This window comes from Numida meleagris, chromosome 2 (assembly GCF_002078875.1).
Source record: "Numida meleagris isolate 19003 breed g44 Domestic line chromosome 2, NumMel1.0, whole genome shotgun sequence".
NCBI lineage: Eukaryota > Metazoa > Chordata > Aves > Galliformes > Numididae > Numida > Numida meleagris.
Genome location: NC_034410.1, coordinates 144,481,938 through 144,503,970, shown reverse-complemented (window position 1 = coordinate 144,503,970; position 22,033 = coordinate 144,481,938). Strand labels below are relative to the sequence as shown.

Here is a 22,033-nt window from a genome sequence, read left to right as displayed (position 1 = left end):
TCCACTGATTTACATCTTAATTATACAATCAAAAAAGTTATACAACAGACTAAGGTAAATTTGTTGGTTGTAAATGTCTTTGTTTGGAGAATAAAATCCACTTTTTTCCTGTTTACAGTCCACATCTATAGCAAGAGTGATTGCCCAGAAGAGTTTATAGTCAACATATATCAAGGAGGAACTGTTCTTTTTTTTTCCTGATTTAATATAGGGGAAAATGATGCCTAGAAGTGTTGAATCAAAAGAGGTATAAAAGAGAACTCAGTCTTGCTGACATGGGTTTCCATATCACCCAAGAGAACAAAGAGCAGGATTTCTCCATTTCTCTCCTTCAAGCTGAGAAATAATTTTAAGCACTAATTATCATTATTTATAAAAGATATCTTAAGGGAAGCAACAAGTACACTATCTGGTACTTCTTTGCTTCAAGTAAGTGCTTTTTTTGTCCTGAAATTTCAGAAGTCTTTCTAAAATCAGTAAGGCACATGAAAAATTAGACAGTAGTGAATATCCACCTTTCACAACACTCACGGTATCATATCTGTTTTAGGAATGGAGAAACTGTAGTGCCAGTAACAAGGTACTGCTCTTGATTATTCTGCAAATCACTGAAATGGACGGAAGCATGCACAGAAATAAGAAACATTCCAAATGGAAAAGCTCTCTCTCCCCATTAGGTCACATCATTCTGCTCATATATGAATCAGTCTCCACCTTAGAAACTGAAAGATTTTTCTCATAATATTCCTACAGTGTGTTACTGAAAGAAAGACTTTGTATGCTTGAACTCTAAATTTGGAAACTTATGTCCATTATGAGAACATAGTTTTCTGAATATTTGTTAAAGAATTACCTTTATTTGAAAAAAAATCTGAGCACCTGAAGTTTGCATTAACTCTATGTCTTCAGACATGCAAGTTTCATTCAGACACTGTAGTTATTATCCACAATTCTTTTCTTCAAGCAGCATTTCAGTGCAAGGCTTAAACACATTAAGCCTTACAGCCTTGAGAACTGATGCTACGGCAGGTAGTTGTAAGGAAAACATTTCAAAGGGATGCAGAAAGATCAGGTTCTATCTCTGAGCTTGGCATCAATGGATTTTGTGACCTTGGGTAAATCTGTCCATCACAAAATGCCTCTCTTGATGCATCTGCTAAATAGAGATAGCAAAGTACACTACAACATTCACTGGAAGGTTGTGAGGACAAATCCATGAATCTCTTTGAAATGATAGAGATGAGAGCAACTAAAAGAGTCTGTAAAGTAAGTCAGCATATTCTAAAAGATTTGTTTAGTCCTGCAGAGTTGACCTGCTCACAGAAACTGCCAAACAACTTTTCCTACACTATCCTATTCCTGTGAGCTTTAATCACTACTTGCCACTTCACTTTGATGAATATTTGGCTGGCTGGTACCATAGCCAAGCTTAATTTCTCTCCAAAATCTACTTCTCACAGTAATCAGCAGAAACAGCTCAAAGTTACTCAGCAGAGCAAGCAAAATTGAATCTTCTTTATGCCAAGGCCTGAGGCTATGCCCCAGGAGGGATGTAGGAAGGGTCAAAACTTCCCTAGTTGGACTCAGTGACCCTTGTGGATCCCTTCCAACTCTAGATACTCTATGATTCTCCAAAATCTGGTGGCAAGTCCTAAAGGGTTAAGAATGTGGCATCCACCAACAGAAATTGTACCAGGGTAACTTCCACTTCTAGACTGCTAAACTACCCTCATAACCTTTACCTGCATTGGCATTCTTAACATGCAGTTACACAGCTCCAGAAGCTTGCAAAATGGAAAGCACCCACTGCAACCTCCCAAAGTCATGAGACATTATTTAAAGTCCCTCCCTCAATGACTTTGATTAATTTTATGTCTATTGTACTTTTGGCAATCACTGGGTAGAAGACATCATGTATTCTGTTTTCTGACCCCTAAGTGCTAATATTTGGTCTGAATTTCTTGATGTGCTGCTATCCATCACACCTCCAAAGGGGAAAGAAGTTACTGTCCACTTTCGTATCTACCAGGAGGATATTCCAAGGCAGAAAGAGAAACATGCTTTACAGAGATGAAACACATTATATGCAGGGAAAGATCTCACTTTGATGCTCAATTTTCAGATATGAAGACACTCTGCCCACCATGACTGGGAGGCAATTTCATATCAGTGACAGCCTGAAAGACTGGTCAGGCTCTGGAACAGGCTGCCCGGGGAAGTGGTGGAGTTATCATCCCTGGACATAGTCAAGAAACACATAGGTGTGGCACTTATGGACATGATTTAGTGGACAATATTGGTGGCAGGTGGATGGTTGGACTAAGTGATCTTAGAGGTCTTTTCCGACCTTAATGATTCTATGATTCTAGTGTATTACCCACGTTATGTTCTTCTTTCCATCCAGAGTGAAGGATACTTCCAGTACTCTTCGGCCTGCAAAGCGAGTCACAGACAATTCTCCTTCTGTCTGAATTAAGATTAAAACTAATGGACCTTTTGGACAACCTCAAGCCCAGTCCCACTGAGACATGTCAAGCACAGAAACTTTCTCACAAAGTGAAGACAGTAGTATAGTATCTGATCTTCAGAAGCCAGGCTGTAAACTGAAATAAACAGGATCTCAGCTAGCTAAGTAACAGCAGTATTTGTTCTACTCTGAGAAGGTCACAGGTACCGTCTGGAGACTACCTATGAATGACCAGACCCTGACATCTTGGTTTAGAGGAAAGGATTCTTGATTATGTTTTCTGTGATGGTGTATTGAGATGCCTCAGTTCAAGGCTTGGGAGCCACATAGGCAGCCATGTGGAAGCGAAGTTAACAAGTCGTCTAACATCTCATATAGATTTGAGATCTTATTCCTCCTCTCAAAAACAAACAAACAAACCTTCAGGTTAGATCTAAAGAGACTGCAATGCCTAAAATACCACATCTTCATTGCCTATAATAAGCTCCAAGTTGGGTTCCTGGACTTTCAACACAAAAGTTCCTCAAGCTGAGATTATCAAAATTGCAACTCACACCTTGTGACCCAGGCAATGATAGCTTTTGGAATGCAACTGTCCTCGTGGGCTTTTCCCATGCATATTGCACAGATAAATTGTTTGGTTCATCACTGCTATTTGAAGTGCTTCGGGTCTCCACCTTTCAGCCACCTGCATGAAGATTTCCTAACCTCGACACTGCAAGGACTTGGAAGAGGGGTTGGACAAGAAAAAGGGAAGAAGAAATTTGCAGACATGGGTTGAGAACCACATGAGATGCATGCTTCTCTCAGTTTTTACCTACCATCAGTAGAAATACAATGTTTGGTGATGAGAGGTTGTCTTTTTCACATGTTCCAGGAAAAAAACGTCTTCACTTGATCAGCCACAAAACTCATTTCCATATTGCTGAGTGTCCTTTTAAGTAAATGTGTATCTTTCACATATGTTGGGAAATATGGTCACAGCTGATAGAAACTAATCATTTCTGTTAATTGTGCTGAGAGGAAAGGACAGCTTGTTAACAAGTGACTAATTGAGATGTGAGTTAATAATTCCTCAGCTGAACTAGCCTGGATTGCCAGCCATTTCTCAATTTTCTGCAGAGAGCAGTTCTTAGAATCAAGTGGCAAGTTTTAAAGCAAATGAGTTCTAATGCCTGGAAAACTGAAAGTATAAGCACACAAGAAGAAAGAATTCTGAATTATAAACTGTTGGCTGAAAATAATCACTCTAGCACCTGAGTGCTTGAATTTCCATCTACCTTAAAATCAGGTTCTATCCCTTGGTCCTTGTGACAGCGTTTGAAAACCTGAGCAATGATCATTTTGGAAAAAAGTAAAGTTCATGTCATTCACTTTGTGTGAGGGCAAAGAGGGCAAAGAGGGAAGAGTTAAGTCATCTATGGTGGCTTAACTAGAAATACCAGTACTATTAACTTACTCAATTTATCTATTAATTACTAGCATAGGAAGAAAAAAAATTAGTGATCTTTGTGCTTCTCTAGTACATGAAGAGGCATAGTGAGAAAAGTTTTCATCACAAGTGGATGTCTAAAATAGGTTAGATGAATAATATTGTCTTTCCCTTACCAGTAGCTGGGAAGTCCAAGAAGACATGCGTGTTTACACTGTATGCACGTTAAATTAGATGAGCCAAATCCCTCGCTCCTAGATCCTCTAAGGTGCTTAGGAACATAATGTACCAGCTGGACCAGGCTCTGAGCAACCTGATGGAGCTGTAGATGTCCTTGTTCACTGCAGGAGAGATGGGCTAGATGACTTTTAAGGGTCCCTACCAACTCAAATGATTCTGTGATTCTATCCTATTCAGATGAAATCAGTCCTGTAGGAAAAAAAAATTAAATCATGAAATGTGAGGTAACTTCTTGATCTAGATAAATACAATGGAAATACCACATTCCAAACACAGTTTTGTTCATTTTACTGAATCTGTTTCAAGGCACTACTGAGGTTAAGAAAGGGAAGCAGGACCAGGCCTTGGGTTTGCCTGCATCAGCAATGTTCAGTGTTTTGGCTAGGTCATGCCTTGTTCTTTGAGGATTACACAAAAGCACTATGGCCCTCTGCAGTGAATCTCTTTACCCTCACCCATATGTGCCTCTATTACATGAACCTGCATCCTTACTCCGTTCCTCATTTGAAAAATGTGCATCTACACACTTGAAGGGAAGAGGCAATTGGTCTTAAGCATGGCAAGCACGGTATGGTTCCCATGAGACACAACTCCCCCACACACATCATGTCTAGACATTGCTTGTATTTCTTGCACGTTGGACTAGCCTGAAGCTGAGAGAAGGAGAACAAATTTGGAAAAGTACCGGACCAGAAAAGTATTATCCTGTCCATGGCCACAGCTGAGGAGTTCTCAGGAAAAATAAGTGTCCAAAATTGCATGCAAACACCTCTTGAAGGAATCACTGGAGTTCACAGATACCCACAATTTACAGTGCCTGCTGCCTGAGAAGTCATGGTTCTCTTTTAATTGAGGCATAAAAGACTAAATGTTTGTGTTTTCAGAGTCAAATAAAGATGAAACCAAACCTTTGCTTAGACAAATTCATCCATCACTTCCCAAAACAGCAGACAGGCACATACCTAAGCAACAAAATGGGAGATGTTCCTATCTACTGCCAGCAGCCAATATTAGCATCATATTAAGTTTTGCACAGATTCAGAGGAAGGTCAGTCCAAGCCTTGAACACCTTACAAGTCAAGCACAATGCATATGATTGTTGGTTTGATATTGCCCAGACATCCCTCAGCCACCTCCATGGAGAGCATCTGGTCATGCAGTAAAACACATCGTACTTCTGATGCATCAGGACCTTGAGTAATCATCAATCCGGTGTAGCATCAACATTCATGAATAAAAGTCTTCAGCCATGGGAAAGGAAAAATAAAGGAGAGGCTTAGCTATCAAAGAAGGCTGTACTCTTACTGTGATAGCACTGTTTTACAATTTGTGACATCATTAGTGCATTTCAAGAATGTGTTGTTATGGGTCTTGTAATGCAAAGATGTGGAAGTAACAAATTTAGGTGACAGGTCAGTTCTCCAAGAAGATGGAGTGCCTCATCAATCATCCCATATTTCCTTATTTCTTTCAGGTCACAGCATCACTAGCCATTTAAAGAGTATTCATAAATGTCATTAATGGATTATCAGCGCATCTTGAAAAAAGCTACATTTATTTATGCATGGATTACCAATTAAATTGAGATAGATATTGAAATTAATAAGGACCCAGTAAAACGTAAAGTGCACAATTGATTTTAGATCCTCTGCTATATGCACAGCATGTAATTACTAGTAGTAAATCTGAAATGAAAATATGAGGCTTATGAGATGCTTCAGTGCAGTTGTTCATTTAGATCCGCATAAATCCAGGGGACACGCATTAGAAGTGCTAGAACTGGCATAAAAGAACTAAGTTATAGCTGCAACCTTCATGGAAGGAAAACAAGAAAAATCCTTCTGCAGCGGAAAAAGTGAAAAAATACATATGCACCCCTCATCTAAGAAGCTAATTGCCATGTATTGACATTTCTATGTTGGGGGGTAAAAATGCATAAAATAAGTATTTGTTAGCACAAGACTGCGTATAAAATAAAAATGCCAGGAGATTCAGAGAATAATAATTATTTAGTTTAGACAAATAAGGTAAATTGGTACACAGCAGTGCATCTGGAACAACCAGTAGCCAAAGTCATCAGGTACTCTTTACTGCAAATGATATTTTTGTTATGCAGTTTGATATGTGTTTTAATTGTAAGCGAATGGAAATTTCTGTCATTCATGCAAAAATACATTTTGTTCTGTTCAGGTTCAAATTTTATGCCATGCTAATCAACTCAGTACCTGAACTACTGATACATTAGGATTTCACTTGCATTCTAAAACATTTTTGTTCGCAAATCCTTTAGCCTTATAATCTGTTGCTCTATTTCACTGTTTCTATCAGTGTTCTTCAACTTAAATAGAAGAATCACTGTTGACCTGTACTCTTGTCAACTATCATAAGGGCCACAACATATTGGATATTAGGGAAAATTTCTTCTCAGGAAGAGTGGCAATGCATTGGAACATGCTGCCCAGGGAGGTGGTGGAGTCACCGTCACCTAAGGTGTTCAAGAAAAGTGTAAATGCGGCACTGAGGGATGTGGTTAGTGCACATAGTGGTGATGGATTGACAGTGGGACAAGATGACATCAGTGGCCCTTTCCAACCTTAATGATTCTGTGATTCTATGATATTGTTATAGTATGGGTTGCACAAATCCACTTTATTGCCATAGTATCCTAAAAACTGGGGGGGGNGGGGGGGGGGAAGCTAAAAACTGAAAATTTATGACAGTATTATTATGCCAGGGATTTATCTGACTAACAGTGTGTGCCAGAAAATAAGGAGACACATTTCTCCTACCAAGGTGTTCAAATCACAGACTGGAGAAATATTAATAAAGCTGAGCTAAAGCCAGCTGTCATGCACTGGAGAAGCTTGGCTTTGGATCCAGATACGGAAGCAGTTACCTATGTAGTCCTCATGGATGATGTTCAGTGGCCTAAAAATGCATCTAGTGCCACTGTAAATTTAAGGGAATCATTCCTGCGTCCACCTTTAATTCCGCATAGGTTTCCCACAGGTCCTGTGGTCCATGTCTTGAATAGCCAAGGGTATTTAACATGTAGAGTCGAAGGCCAATATGGGTACACCAAAGTGCCTCAAATTATAACAGAATCCTCTGTTTAGTTTGTTCAGCTCTGTCCTATCTGTACAACCATACTACCTACTTGCATAGCCTAGTAACTAAAGTATCTCTGTAGTGATGCATTCCACTGAAGACTGAGAAAAATTGTACTCCAAAAGCTCTCAAGTAGAGTGCCACTGGGGTGTAAATCTCAGTCCAGTATTAGGTCCCAGCCATTAGCCGAGGACATAAAGTCCTTTTCTGTTGTCTGTAATTAATGGGATGGGGCAAACAGAACACATCTAATATTTGGCTGCTGCACTACACAGCTGGAGTTGTCTTATAAAAAAACACTTCCTTTCTTTGGTTTCAGAAACCTAAACAGAGCAAACACGCTGCTTTAGAGTGGATTATTCATTTGGGGGCATAAATGGAAATAATGTTTCAGATGTTCCAGTGTTTGAATGGGAACAAAAGAGACTTAGATTCTGTATCTAAATTTCATGGGAAGATAATTCAGACTTCAAAAATGGAATAATAGGCGTGGAATACAGGGTTTTAAAATTTTTTTAATAGCTCTGGCCACAAACGTTTCAATGATCAAACAATCAATGGAAATCTAAAGCAAACAAGAGTCAGCTATTCTTCGTAAGATAATATTTCTCAGTCACTCCAGAATTATCTCTGTGGACTGTTGGTCTCTGTGCAGCATGTCAGAAGAGGATTTAAGGTACACATAAGATTTAATCCCCTTGAGAAAACCGTGGTCACTCAACAACTATATTTGCAAAAGAGGGTGGTAACACAGCTGTAAAAGGAAGTAAGGACAGGTGATCATGAGTATGCAACATGTGAAAAGAGCCACTGATATCAAGAGGAGCCTGAGATAGAGTTTCTCTCTGCTTTGTGTGTTGAAATATTGCACAGAATAATTGGGCTCCAAACTTAAGAAGATGAATATAGAACAATACTATAAACATTATTAATGATGGTGATAAGAGGGTAATTTGGATTCCATGAAGGCACTTTTCCAAGAAGTATATCAGAGGAATTATACAAGTTAATTGCTCCTTCTTAGCTGCTCCACAGCTGGTGTAAACTGAGGCCACTGTGGATCACCGCTAACATCAGGTTTAGCTATGTGAAATATAGTAATAATGAATCATTGTTTCCACAGAAGAAACATATTCATAGAATAAATTATTCATATATATCCACTTCTTTTCTTGATCTTTTTCCCTATGATACTATCCTGCCGTGATGACCACAGTTGAAGGAAACACTGTCCTTAGATATGTCTTGGCTGGCTGGTGCGTCAACATGTGACAACCATCCACCCCCACTGCTTTGGGACAGAATGCACAAATAAGCTCAAAACCCCCCCATACCTACCTTGAATTTAGTTGAAACTTATTAACATATTTAAAATTTATTCAGTGGAACATGGTAGTGAACTCAGGTAGAAAAGCACAACATCACAGACAATCTCACCTGACATATTCACTGCTAAGCTATCTCTAAAATATTCTACCAATATTCTATCCCACTTACTCCCACTGGAGATGGGTTGTTTGTAGTATTATCAAAAAAAAAAACCAAAAGTGTGAAATTAGGGCAGGTGGAGAAGCAAATATATATTAGTACTTACACTGATCAGGAATATCTGATATTTTATTTTCATATTAATTTTAGCCAACATCTTCCCCAAATCCTCTATACAGTAAAATATAAATCCAGCCATATATCAGTGTTTCCAAAAGAAGATGGGCAGATGACTGAATCTTTATGTGAATAAAAGATACATTATCATAATGACCCTAAAGGTAACAGAGACCTCACTCTCCACAGTCACATTCCTACTATCCTAAAATTTTGTGCTCCGGTCTATAAAAAAAAAGTTTGTGCATATTCATCTATTCTCCATGTCCTTCTTTGTGTATCTCTGTCTCAGTCTTTCCTCTATTTTTTCAGAGTATTATGGTCAGATAACTTGGACTTTATATTTTAGTACACAGGAATCTGTTTCATCCTCTTGATTCACTGCAAATCCATGACACTAAAATTACATTATACTAGGCAGACCTCTAGATGTCAGAAAGGAAAAACATACAGGAGTTCATCACCAGCATCCCCACTGATTTGCAAATTGGTCCCCAAGAGCATCTCAGCAAATATTCCCACAACTCCTGAGAGCTTTACAGATTGGAAGCGAAACAATCTAAAAAGGAAAGTGCTACTTTCTGTACTCTGCATTTGCTTTGTTTTAAGTCTGTTTGATCTCAAGCCAGGGGCATGGTAACAGCTAATGTATTCTTCAGCTGGGAAGCAGGAACCTTTTTCTATACATCTGAAACATTGAAGTTATCAACCTGAGTGGATTATTAAATATGTTAACTCCTTGTGCTCAGGGTAGTGGACTTTTCCAGACCTCTTCAGTACATAATTATTACGCCATGTTGTTTTAAATCCAGAAAGTACAAAAGATAAAAGAACTGGGATGGGCACAGACCAAGAATTCAGTGTTTCTGAGCAGGACTGACCATTTTTTAAAGACATCAAAAGGAAGCAAAGGTAATGCTTTGATGCTGTGTGTGTGTCTCTGTTGGTCTCTTCTTCTCTTGCTTGGACAGTATGAACCCGCTTCATTACAGAGGGAGAAGTCTCAAAGATATGAGGGTCTTTAAAGTTTAATGGAAACAAGGCTCTTCAATCTGAGCTCATGACCAATTAAATGCTTGGAAATCATAGAATCATAGAATCGTTAAGGTTGGAAAAGACCCCTAAGATCATCTAGTCCGGTCATCCACTTACCACCAATAATACCCAGTAAATCATGTCCCTAAGTCTACATCTACAATCTACACAGGAAAGAGATGTTATAAATCAACACAAAACTTCAGAGCTTGTAGCTTAATGGTGGGCATAAATGAATGCAAACAGAAGCTCCTACCTCTTTTTTCTGGGCAGGGCAGAGGAACCAGTGCTTCCTTACTTATGCCATTCAGTGAAAGATTCTTTCTAAGGGTATCACGATAAATGTGAAGCTCCATACCTGTAGAACATTACACCAGAACAAAACCACAAGGAGCTGAGCAGCAAGCTTATTTTCATAATATCAGATACTGAGAGAAGCTCCTATTTTACAAAAAGTTCTCATACTGACAGGTTTACAACCCAAGTTGTAAGAAGGGAGTGGAGGGGGGGAGACTGCGGCATGAAGATGGCACCAGTGCATGTCCTCAAGCAGTGGCATAGTCAGGACCAGAAACCATGTCAAGACAAGAAATTATGTCTCCTAAAAACAAACTAATAAGAAAAAAAAAAAAACATAAAACAAAACAAAAAAGACAGTGTTCTAGGAACTAGATCTAACTGTCTCCCACTCCAGTTCTCTTGCAATTGAATTTTATACTTTAGACACTGGCCATTGAGCTATTAGGGATATTAAATATGTGCTGAAACAATAAAGATTGTTGAAGTCTACAGCAGCCTTACATAACCTCAAGGCAGACTTTTTATCAGGTAGCCTTGGGCTTCCTTGGAATAAATGAAGACCAAGTTAATAAGATCAAAGTGTTTTAGAACATAAAAATACACTCACCTACTTTAGAGATGCAAAAAACTGAAAATCTACTGCACTGCAGAAACCAACACAACTGAATGAATCCCATCACATGTCAACATGTCAACAGGTCCAAGAGCAAACCTACCTGGGATGCAGGTGGGGATATGTGAGCAAGGGTGCTGTATCCAGACTGGAGTTTCCTTTTCTGCAGGCATGTTCCAGAGGCTTAGCACCACCTAACAGCAAGCATTTCCAGGTGAGGGATTACTAAAATACCCTCCAAAGATACGAATAGAAGAGGAGATCTTCTCTTGGTCACAGCATGTGAAGAATCAACTGTCCTGTTCCAGGACATGTGGGGCTGAGGACACATACAAGATGAAGAAACAGCTTTTCTGTCTGCCTGTCAGCTCTTCCTGGAAAGACTTGGCAATTTCAGAAGTGCTTTTTGCATCAATTCTGAATGCACAAATTCTATTCTACTGCCACAACCAATCTGTCTCCCTGGCTGCTTTATAGTACCTTCCAGAATTTCCTTAGGTTTTCTCTCCTCCTCTGTGTGGATCAATATCAGAAAGGTATTTAGTCACATCAGCAAAGTAATCCATTATGTGAAGTACCCTCCTGGCAGGAAAAGCCATTACATTTATTTTTCTAATGCAGCTGAGTAGACATTAATATCTGTAATTAACTATTTAAATGCAGACAGACTGGTTCCTCTGTGTTCATACCATATGCAGACTGCCCTGAAAATAAAGAGTCTTGAAATCACACTGTCATTATCCTGCTTCTTTTTCTATTGATACGTGGTTCTGGGCATGGATAGTGCTTGCCTTGAGGCTATATTTGTACAGGGCTGATTAAGGACACATATTTCTAGAGGTGACAAAAATGTTGTCATAGCCATCATTGTGTCTGGGTAACAGGCGTATATGAAGATTGTCTTCTGCTGATGAGAATCAGGAATTCAGATTCTAGTTTTTAAGCTTACTATAGAAGGGCTGCTCTGAAAGTAATGCCTCCTATTTTATTACTCTGGCCCACTTTTTTATTATTATTGTTTTTTATGTTGGGAACTGTGTACAAAGATGAATATCAGCCTCAGTGAGTTGGAAACACAAGTGACAACGTTAGAATATTGCACAGCTTGTGCCAGGTGAGTCACACAAATGTTCACACAGGAACAGAAAGAACACCATATGCAAGTTTGCCAGGATCTGTTGAACTAATATGATGCTGAAGGTTTCAGTTTCCTAAATCACATCAGTACTGCTGATGAGACATGGTGTCACCACTACTAGCTGGAGTCAAAACAGCAGTTCTTGTGTGGCAACATGTGAATTTCTCATTAAAGGAAAAGTTCAAGACACAGCCCTCAGTGGGAAAAGTGATGCACGCTGTCTTTTTGAGATAGAAGAAGGGTGATCCTTCTGGATTTCCTGGAACTTGGACAAACCATCAACTTTGACCATTACATTGTGATGCTGACTTAGCTGAAGGCTCACACTTCCAGAGTCAGGCCAGAGAAGAAGACGGCCCTTATCCTGCAACACAATGACATCAGACCCCATACCAGTTGGAAGACTCCGGACCACACAGCCAATCTTGGCTGGACTGTCCTACTACACCCACCATATGGTCCAAATTTGGCACTTTCTGATTTCCATCTTTCCATGCTGATGAAAGATGGACTGTGTGGACTTTTGTGGTTTTCCTAACAATGTCATCATAGAAGCTGTGAGACAATGGGTGCCCTCCTCTGGTGCAGATTTTTATGAGCGTGGCATGCAGGCTCTTGTTCATCGCTGGCGAAAATGCATAGCTAGTGGAGGTCACTACATTGAAAAACAGTGTTTTGTATCTGAGAATTTGCTCTATCAGATAGTGTTATTGTGTATCTGTTGTGGTTTCCACGGGAATAAATAGGAGGCATTGTTTTTGGAGTAACTTACATAGTTGAGTAGCCAGAATTCTCATATAGAAAGAGTAGATGAGTTTGGATGGGTGTCCATGCGCCCATATATGCTTTGGGATTTATAAGAATTGTTTACATTAGGGAAAAGATTGGGAAAATCTGCTTCTGCATCTTAGATTTTCCAATATGTTGAAAGTGAAAGTGATAAATACATGTTGGGTTTAATTTGTTTGTTTGTTTTCTCTACCAAAGGTTTGAAAAGAAAAGAATATGGAAAGCATTATTTGCTTCCTAGGAAAAAATAAAATAAAATTATTCATTTTCATGGGAAAATCCAAGATCTCACACCGAAAAAAAGAAATCTCCTGAGTCCTGTCTGTTTTAATTCTCCACATGAAAAGAGTTGTGGAGGTATCAGTCAGCTCCACTTCTTAAGAACAGATGGGTCCCTCTTTGTGTCTTCTGCTCATCCACCTGCTGACGCAAAGCCATAGAGCTATGTTGGGGGACAGCCCACCAGCTCCTGATGTAGAGAATATATTTCCACAGCTGGTGCGTCTCCTGGGGCAGTCAGATGCTCCATAGCTCCAATTGCACTACCATGTTTCTTCTGCTCAGGCACCCTCAGGACTCCCATATTTTGTCCCTTTCCTCTATTTTCACTCTGTTTCATATCTACTATCTCATGATTTCTGCTGACAGCAGAGTACAGTATATCTTGCTTCAAATTCTGCTCTCAAGTGCTCTCTTTCTCTTTGAAAACATCCCTTTAAACCAGTCTGTTCAACTGACCTTCATGCCTTTCTCACAGTAAATGATCCATCCATATGTTTTCTAGTTAACTGTTCTGTTCTTAGGCTGCTTTCCCATTGAAATGAAACCTAGGTGGTCTTAGTCACCTTGTGTATGCCTGTGTGTTGCATTGCCAATAACTTCTGAGCTCATTAACCAGAACGACAGAAGACCCTGAAGCCTCATAGATAATTAAACTTCATGCAAATAGGAGGATGAAAGTGTGAGATGTCTTACAGACACTGCAGTTATAGGGAAAATAAACATAAACATAAATCTTGGCGTACACCAGAGAATACACATGAGACAGGGCCTTGTAAAGATGCCCCAAGCACAAGAAAAGTTTCAGTCATAGTTTAAGCCTTGCTTAAAGTCAAAGCCAATCTACAACAAAACAAGCATCCATAGACAAAGAAATGAAATTTATTTCAAAAGTCTTCAAGTAAACTTTGGGTTCATTCAGTGTGATATCTTAATTAGGTTTGCATGCTCTTGAGAGCTGAAAGATAGTAACAAAGTTTAGGCCAATAGAAGTTGTACTAAGTTTTTTAGGTTTAGTTCAGATTTAATTTACGTTTAACTGAAAATTCAGAAAGTACTTTTGTTTTCTTCCTAGTCATTTGCTTGTTTTTATGAATCCAAATTCACACAGTGACTCTTTTTTCTGAGGAGTTTGCCCTGCACATTTATTTAACCAAAAACAACACACGGGGCAGTGCTGCCTACTTTTCAGCCTCCTGTCATACTTTGCTCTTTTCTTGAATTATTGTAATCATCTGCATCTGGTACTATCTGCTACAGAAAGTGAATTTCATAAAAACATAGAATCATAGGAAGTTAGAATGGTTTGTGTTGGAAGAGACTTTAAAGATGAGTCCTTTGTCCTGAGATGAGACTCCTCTCATAGATCAGGTTCCTTCTGAGGAACCATCCAATCTGGCCTCGAACACCTCCAGGGTTCAGGCAGACACAATTTCTCTGGGCAGCCCGTGCCAGCGCCTCATCATATCTGAGAAAAGAATTCTTCCTAATTTAAATCTTCCCTCTTTCAACTTAAAACCACTACCCTTTGTCCTATTACTACACTGCCTGAAAAAGAGTCCCTCTCAAGCATTCCTGTAGACACTTTTTATCTACAGGAAGGCTGCTATAATTCTACCTGGAGTCTGCTCTTCTCCAAGCTGAACAATCCCAACTCTCTCAACCTTTCTTCATAGGTCCCTCTGGATGGCATCCCTTCCCTCCCTGTGCTGACCACAACACTCAGCTTGGAGACATTTGCAAATCTGCTGAGGGTGCACTCAATCCCACTGTCCATGTCGAAAACAAAGTTGTTAAATAGTACCAGTCCCAATACCAACCTCTAAATAATGTGACTTGTCACTGGGAGATGTTACCCTGAGGAACATTAATCATCCCTCTATTGAGCATTTCCAAATAAAGTCAAAGCTATGGTTATTCAGTTGTCATGTAATGAGACTCAGGTCTTAGCTATAATATTCTAGATTTCTAAGAGTCACACTCTGACCTAGCCTTCCTAAAGACATATGTTAAGTCTCTGCTCAGTCATACAGCCCTTCTAACACCATTTAAGCCAGGAATTCCTCTCCATTAGACAAGAGGAAGGCAGGAAAGAAGACTGCATTAAATTCTCATTGAAGCCTCCATCTGAGATGATCTCTTATTTAGGAAGTTACAAATTACTGGAAAGTCAGAGTTTTATGGGGAAGCTTCGCTGCACATTTTCTGTTAATTCATCTTTTCTGAGTATTGTCCCACTAAAGCCAAAATGATGGGCTGGACAGACCCATGGTGTGAGGATGATACACGTACATACAATTTTTGTATGAGCAAAGGTACAAAAGCTTCAGGCTTTCTGCATTGTCTCCATCAGACATATTCATGAAACAAAGCCTCAGCCCATACCGAGTCTTTTCATCCTATTGCTTATTGGAGCTAGGCAATCGCTAAGGAGAGCAATGGAAAACTGTGATTTACTGTGATACTACTTACAGCAAAGAAACAGGAATCGCTGGAGAAAAATTTTTTCCACTTTCCTACCCATACAATAGTTTCCATCATCATTGGTTGGACTGCATTGTCGTCTCCAGTAAATGATTGAGAAATCTCTTTAACACAGTGCAGATTGCTGAATTTTTTCCATTCACCTTCTTTGATTCAGTTTTTGTTTCCCTACTTAGAGATCAGCTATTTTTTTTCCTGTTAGCATTTGCTTTTTTCTTCCATGAACTATTGGATTTATTTATGGTTCATAAATGCAATGCTTGTTAAGTGTTTGTGTGTGTCTATGTGCTCCTTTCTTCCTTATCTTTATGACGATAATGATGATTATTAATGGTAGCACCCTAGCACATGTCTACAACAGACATGGACTTGTTCAAAGGGAAAAGCAGGCTGCAAAGAACAAGATAAGCTATGTACACCCTAACTTACAGTGACCTTTCTTTCTTCTAGAGAAACCAGTAGCTTAAGAAAAATCTCCACGGTCATAAATCACTATCACTCATCACTATTCGGAAAGAGCTGGATGATTTTGGTACATTTATCATGGTTTAAGGAATTTTGACATGTTGTTCTCCTCTGAATGTAAAAGTTCTGTTCTTTGTAGTTGTTTCCTTTCCCACACATTTCAGAAGGTTGCTCAGAGAAGTGACAAAACCAATTGTCTTCAAACATTTGGAGGGAAGTGAAGGCACATTGTCCATGCTCCTTGTAGATGAAAACACTGAAAGAATTTGACCTTGACTAAAGAAGCTTCCGTGGAAGATTAGGAAAATAAGAGCTCACTAAATAAATGCCAGATTATAATTACCACTGATGACTACTTCATGAGTCATTCTAGGCACTTCTCAACAAAAAATATTATCTTTTAACAAAGCTGTTGGAAACCACATGTGGAAAAAAAAAAGAAGAATTAAAGTTTTACCAAATTCTCTAATTTTGATTTTCTTTTGTTTTTACAGACTGACAGTTACTTAATGGTAAGTAAATAATCCACTGAAGATAGACAAGGAAAGAAAGAGTGAGAAAAAAGCCTATACACTACAGAAATACCTGTGGATTTGTGAGAGGAGGAGATCAGAAACTAGATTTTTATTAATTTAATTGAAACTAAATACTTTCACCTGTTTGATATGACTTGAATCTGCTTTAACGTTCTTCTGCTAGAATTACTAGAATTCTAGCTCATGAGTTACTACCACTAAAAATCTTTATGGAATATTAAGTTTCAGCAATTGCAGCAGCAGCCATTAAAAAAATTCTCTAAGAATAGAAAGAAAATATCACCTTTTCTTTTACTGCAGGGTTTTTAATGAGGCAGATTTTAAACTAACTAGTTCAGCTGATTCAAGACGATTAGCAGCACAAAGTGAGGTGGTGGGTGTTCACCAACATGTTTATTGCAGGATTAGTAAAAAGTACGAAAGAATTTCCTCATTTGCCTTGAGCTATGTGGGCTGCACTAAAAGCAATTGCTGTAGACATAAACTAACACAACCTGACAAATCCGAATTTGTGCATCCACATGTAGGTGTATACACATAAACAAGATACCCAGTTCAATAGCATGCCTGCAGATGTACAAAGACATTGAGATATTCTGCACTGTACTTCCTGGCTTCCAGATGTTGATCCAGAAGGGTATGGTCCTCTTTACAAATCAAGTAGCCTTTTACAGTTGCTTTGGATATCCTAAGAGAACTCAAGCGATCTAGATGTTTATGTATGTTCAACAGTATTTACTCTTAAGTCACTTAAGTCAACACTTAAGCCAGATACGATCAGCAGAGATCTAACCAGAAGAGTCAGTGAGATGAATTTCAGCTGTGATGTGATCCCTAATGCCTTCAGATGGTTAGAAGAAACAGCTCATTTATAACAGAACATCTGATAGCTAACAAAGGTGTAAATTCTGGTAGGGTTTATTATCATGGGGATGACTGGTTAAAATAAAATACAAATACCTTTCCTACTCTTGTGGTCCACATCCTGCTGTCACCATAGCACAGAAAAGGCCAACTCAATTTATTTAATTGGCATGGGAAATTGGAATCTGTTGGGGAATATTCTTCCGCCTTGCTCTCCGCTGGCTAAGCAGAGGATCCAGGTAAAAGATGGAAGTTGAAGTATAGTTGCACTATGGTCAATAGTGATGAAGTGAGTTCCTAAAGGTCCAAAGTAAACTTATGAGAGAGGTCAGAGGTGCAGAAAGAATCTTACCTACCTCATGTAATGCAGCATAGTACAACTGCGGATGACTAAGCCAGATCAAAAGGACCAGGACCTGGAGGTACGTGCTGGGTTGTGTCCAAGTTCATTTTCCTTTCTTTTTCCTTGTTCTCTCTTTCATTCAGCACTAGGAGGAAAAAAACAAACAAAACAAAAAAATTCAAATGGAGTGGGATGACAAAATGAAAACATCTTACATTATGAAAGCTGCTTTTTCTGTAAAATAATGCAGACAAGATAGATTAAAATTAGATCAGAAGACAGAAGCCTCAGAGTGACCATTCATACAGAGCAGGATAAAACAAACCTCTCACACCAAGAAGGACCTTGAGGTTTGTGTATGAACAAGCTGTTCCTATCGGGGTGAAAGCTCATGAAGTCAGAGTCTGCAAAGATGAGTTTTTGTATGTGACACTCAAAAGCCACCACCTTCAGCAGTTGCCAGCTCTCCAGACAAAGCCTTTCTAAGGGCAGATAGAGAAATTTATACGAGCACAAATATATCTACTCATTAAGATTTGGACAAAAGAGACATATAAGTCTGGAATTTAATGACAGCTTGAAAGAAAAATGATATTAAAGCATCATCAGGAAAAAGCAATACCACTATTGTAACAACACACGCTAGATGAAATAGATAATGGAACTGAGAAATCATTAGGCAATGTGAAAACAGATCTTCTGTATAAAAAAGAACTCTTAGAATTACAGATGATAATTATGACTCTTGTCTATTGCCCTGGTGCCCTGACTTGACCTCCTTGCTGTTGTCACGCTCAAAGAAACTACAGGACCAAAATCCAAATTTTGATTGAGTTGCCCTAATATGCAGAAAACATTTATATACATGAAATAAGGTGACATCGATTGCATGCTGAAAAGCGAAGACAATAGAAGCTATCAACATCCTAGCAGTAATTTGTTTTTGAAATGAAAAAGAAATTTGGATTTGCATAATCTTGAAATATAATGGCTGTATCTTGAAGAAACTGATTGCATTTGCTTGCAAATTTCCCTGTTCCCTATGTTATTGTTGTGGTACAAAGCTGGGCAAACTATTTCTTGAGTATGATACATTAGCAGGACTTATCTTCTTGTTCATGGCTACAAATTGCATTTAAAATCTTTTGATTTTTTTTTTTTTACCTTCATGACTTGAAATTTTTTGATGCAAACATGTGGACTAAGTTTCTGTCAGACTCCTCAGAAACCAGTAATGGTCTTGTATCTTGTAAATTTACCTATTTTGTTGTATGTTTGGTTAACATATATTATGTGACAATGTTTATGATGCCATGAAGCTTTCAGCTTTGCTTTGTAAATATTTTCTATCTAAATTGACATTCAAAAATGTGAGATTCACCTGTGTAGGCCTAGCAGGTACTGATATCTCTGAGTCATCTTAATTACTTTGATTGATTTTATTGATGCCCAAGAGTACACATGAAGACTTCCCTCTACTTGGTATGCTGTACATAACACAGAAAAACAACAAAAAGACTTTGTGTCTGCTCCAAACACAGAAAGAGTAAAAATGCATTCATGATCTCAATAAGGTGACTCATTTCTGGCTCTAGGTGAAAAAAAGAAGTTTTAAGGAGAATATGAGGAAGAACAGTGCAGTAGTTGCTTGCTGCATGAGCACGAGCCGCTGTTGAAAACTGAGCATGAAAGGTAGAAAAGTTGTTATTTGAGGATAGCAGATTATGAACTTGGCATCTCAGCAGCATAAAGGAGGGGATAAGGCATTGGAAGTAAGGACAAGAACTTCTCATCAGTTCCTTACTGTTGAAGACTTATTATTTACCCCTTATGGTCCCAAAACAAAGAAATGGTCGTATTCTAACAGAACACACAGGGAGACAAGGTGTAGAGGGTCTGACGCATGCCTACGAAGTGTGTTAGTGAACTGACTTCAGTTCTCTAAAGGCGCAGAACAATTACTCAATTCACAGGCACACTTCACTCCTCCAGCTGGAAAATATAGGGCCCATGGTATCACCTTCCCCCAAGCCTGAGAGTTCATACAGAGCAGCCTGAAAAGGCAAACAGATCTAAGGAGGTAACAATGTGGTTACAGCACCAAAAATTTATGGCAATTATCACTCTTATTACTTCTGTGTGTCAAAATCCCATCATTCCTTACAGTCCTTATTATTGTTGTGCCATGAACAGTATAAGCCCAGAAAAAGAAGAGTGTATTTCCCAAGCAACTTAGCATACAAACCACAGCAGCTAGGTGCAGAAGGATGGAGATGAGGAAGCAATACCTATGACGTGGCCGTATTCATGCACCACTTGCCTAATTGTCATCATTTAGGTATGAAATCTCTCAGGATGAGAAGTAATGACTCTAGGTTGCACCAGAAGAGGTTCAGGTTGGATATTAGGAAGAAGTTCCTCTCAGAAGGAGTGGTAATACATTGGAACAGGCTGCCCAGGGAGGTGATGGAGTCGTCACTGGAGGTGTTTAAGAAACACGCAGATGTGGAGGAATCCAAAGCTTCCTGATTGCACTGAGACACAATAGCTTTGGAACAACCCTCACTGATTTTGTATGAGAAGCTAAGGCTCAATCGCAGACATACAAAGAAGGCACTGTGTGACTGGGAGCTGCTGATTAAATCTCTACATTTTATCATAGAATCATACAATCCTTAGAGCTGGAAGGAACTTTTAAAGGTCACCTACTCCAGCTCCCCTGCAATGAACAGTGACACCCACAGCTAGATCTGGTTGCCCAGGGCCTGATCCAGCCTCACCTTGAATGTCTCCAGGGATGGGGCATCTACCACATCTCTGGGCAACCTGTTCCAGTGCCTCACCACCCTCACTATAAAAGACTTTTTCCTTATATCCAACCTAAATCTATCTTCTTTAAGCTTGAAACCATTTCCCCTTATTCTATCACCACAGACCCTGCAAAGAGTTTGTCCCCTTCTTTCCTGTAGCTCCCCTTTAGATACTGAAAGGCCACTATCAGGTCACCTCGGAACCTTCTCTTCGCCAGGCTGAACAGCCCCAGCTCTCTCAGCCTGTCAGCCTTGCAGCATTTTGCAAGGAGATCTGGTCTCTAACACACATTACATCAATCACGCTTTTGGGAGGTGAATACTTCCTAGGTGGTGTCCTCAGAGCTCTCAGCTGGAGAGACAACCACGCTTGGAAGCAGAAATGCCAATGATAGAGGAGTGGAAGGAGGGAAGATTGGAGCTGGCATTAAGTGTGCGTGCGGCTGGAAGGTTATAGTGCAGCTGTAAATGGCTCTGTAACTACAGAGCAGTTTAGTTTTACAAGCAAAGACTCCTATTCTGTTATTATCCAGCATTCAACATGTGATAGAGTAAATGTTCACTAAAGATTTGGCAGTCTGGCCTCTTGTAAGAAATATAGCTGGAATGGGGTCACAGGTTGCTGTGCTTTGCTTTATTAATTGTTTTTGCTGGGCTCCAGGTGCTCAGTTCTGCTGAGGTGTTCGGAACAGATGCACCTCTAAAGGAAGCAGGCTAACCATGAAAAAATAGATCATTACTGCGCCCATGGAAATCCACATCTCACAAGGAAAGTTAAAAGGCATTTCACAACTTGCAAGATTTCACTCCTTGAAGAATCGGATCTCAGGAGCACTGCCAAACTTTGAGCTTAGAGGGTTATTTTAATTTGTCTCCTGAGGCAACCTCATTTGAGCAGATTTTTTAAGGACAGTGCAAAGGACTTTGAAAGCATCTTTAAGCCCATAACTGCAATACCTGTTACTACCTAAATCTTAAGTATTTAATGGTTCCTAAAAAAATATATTGCCTTGTTAATGCCTGCAGCAAAGCATAGAGTTTATGGTTAGAGAACAGTAATGCCCCTTTAGCCATCTGGCCAGCAAGAATACAATAGGGTGTTTGATAACATCCATTTACGTGTCTGCAGGAGATGGCTGCAATAAAAAGAACAAACAAGTGCATTTATAGGGGGCTGCAGTTGGGTAGTGAGCCAGACTAGGCACCATAAGAAATTTTATAAAAATCCCTATGGCCCAATCACAGACAACTCCACTGCTTTCAAAGTCAAATGAAGTCTGATGCTTTCTGTTACAAGATGCAAATAGTTATTCCAACCCGACATGAAGGTGTCTGAAGAACTCTGAGGGTCCCTGCCACCATCCTTTTCACCAACTCATCCAACAGTTGAAAGACTGAAAATGATTACCCGGCACTTACTCCATAATTCTATATATCTTATGGAAAGATTCTTATTGACTTGAATGGATTTTCAGTTAGAGATATAGTCACAAAGTCAAAGCAAAACAATTGCAGGGCATGGACT

General features: G+C 39.3%; 1 long non-coding RNA gene across 3 annotated transcripts in view; it reads right to left on the bottom strand.

The window, feature by feature from the left end:
- The window catches only part of LOC110394612, a 111,626-nt gene that overhangs the window by 41,763 nt on the left and 47,830 nt on the right, over positions 1-22,033 (bottom strand). For 2 of the 3 annotated variants that reach the window (XR_002435739.1, XR_002435740.1), the window contains exon 2: positions 17,712-17,843. This is a non-coding gene — a long non-coding RNA (uncharacterized LOC110394612). Of the gene's footprint in view, positions 1-5,161; positions 5,381-10,143; positions 10,246-17,711; positions 17,844-22,033 lie in introns of those variants that run through there. The other variant, XR_002435741.1, reaches the window with a different exon arrangement.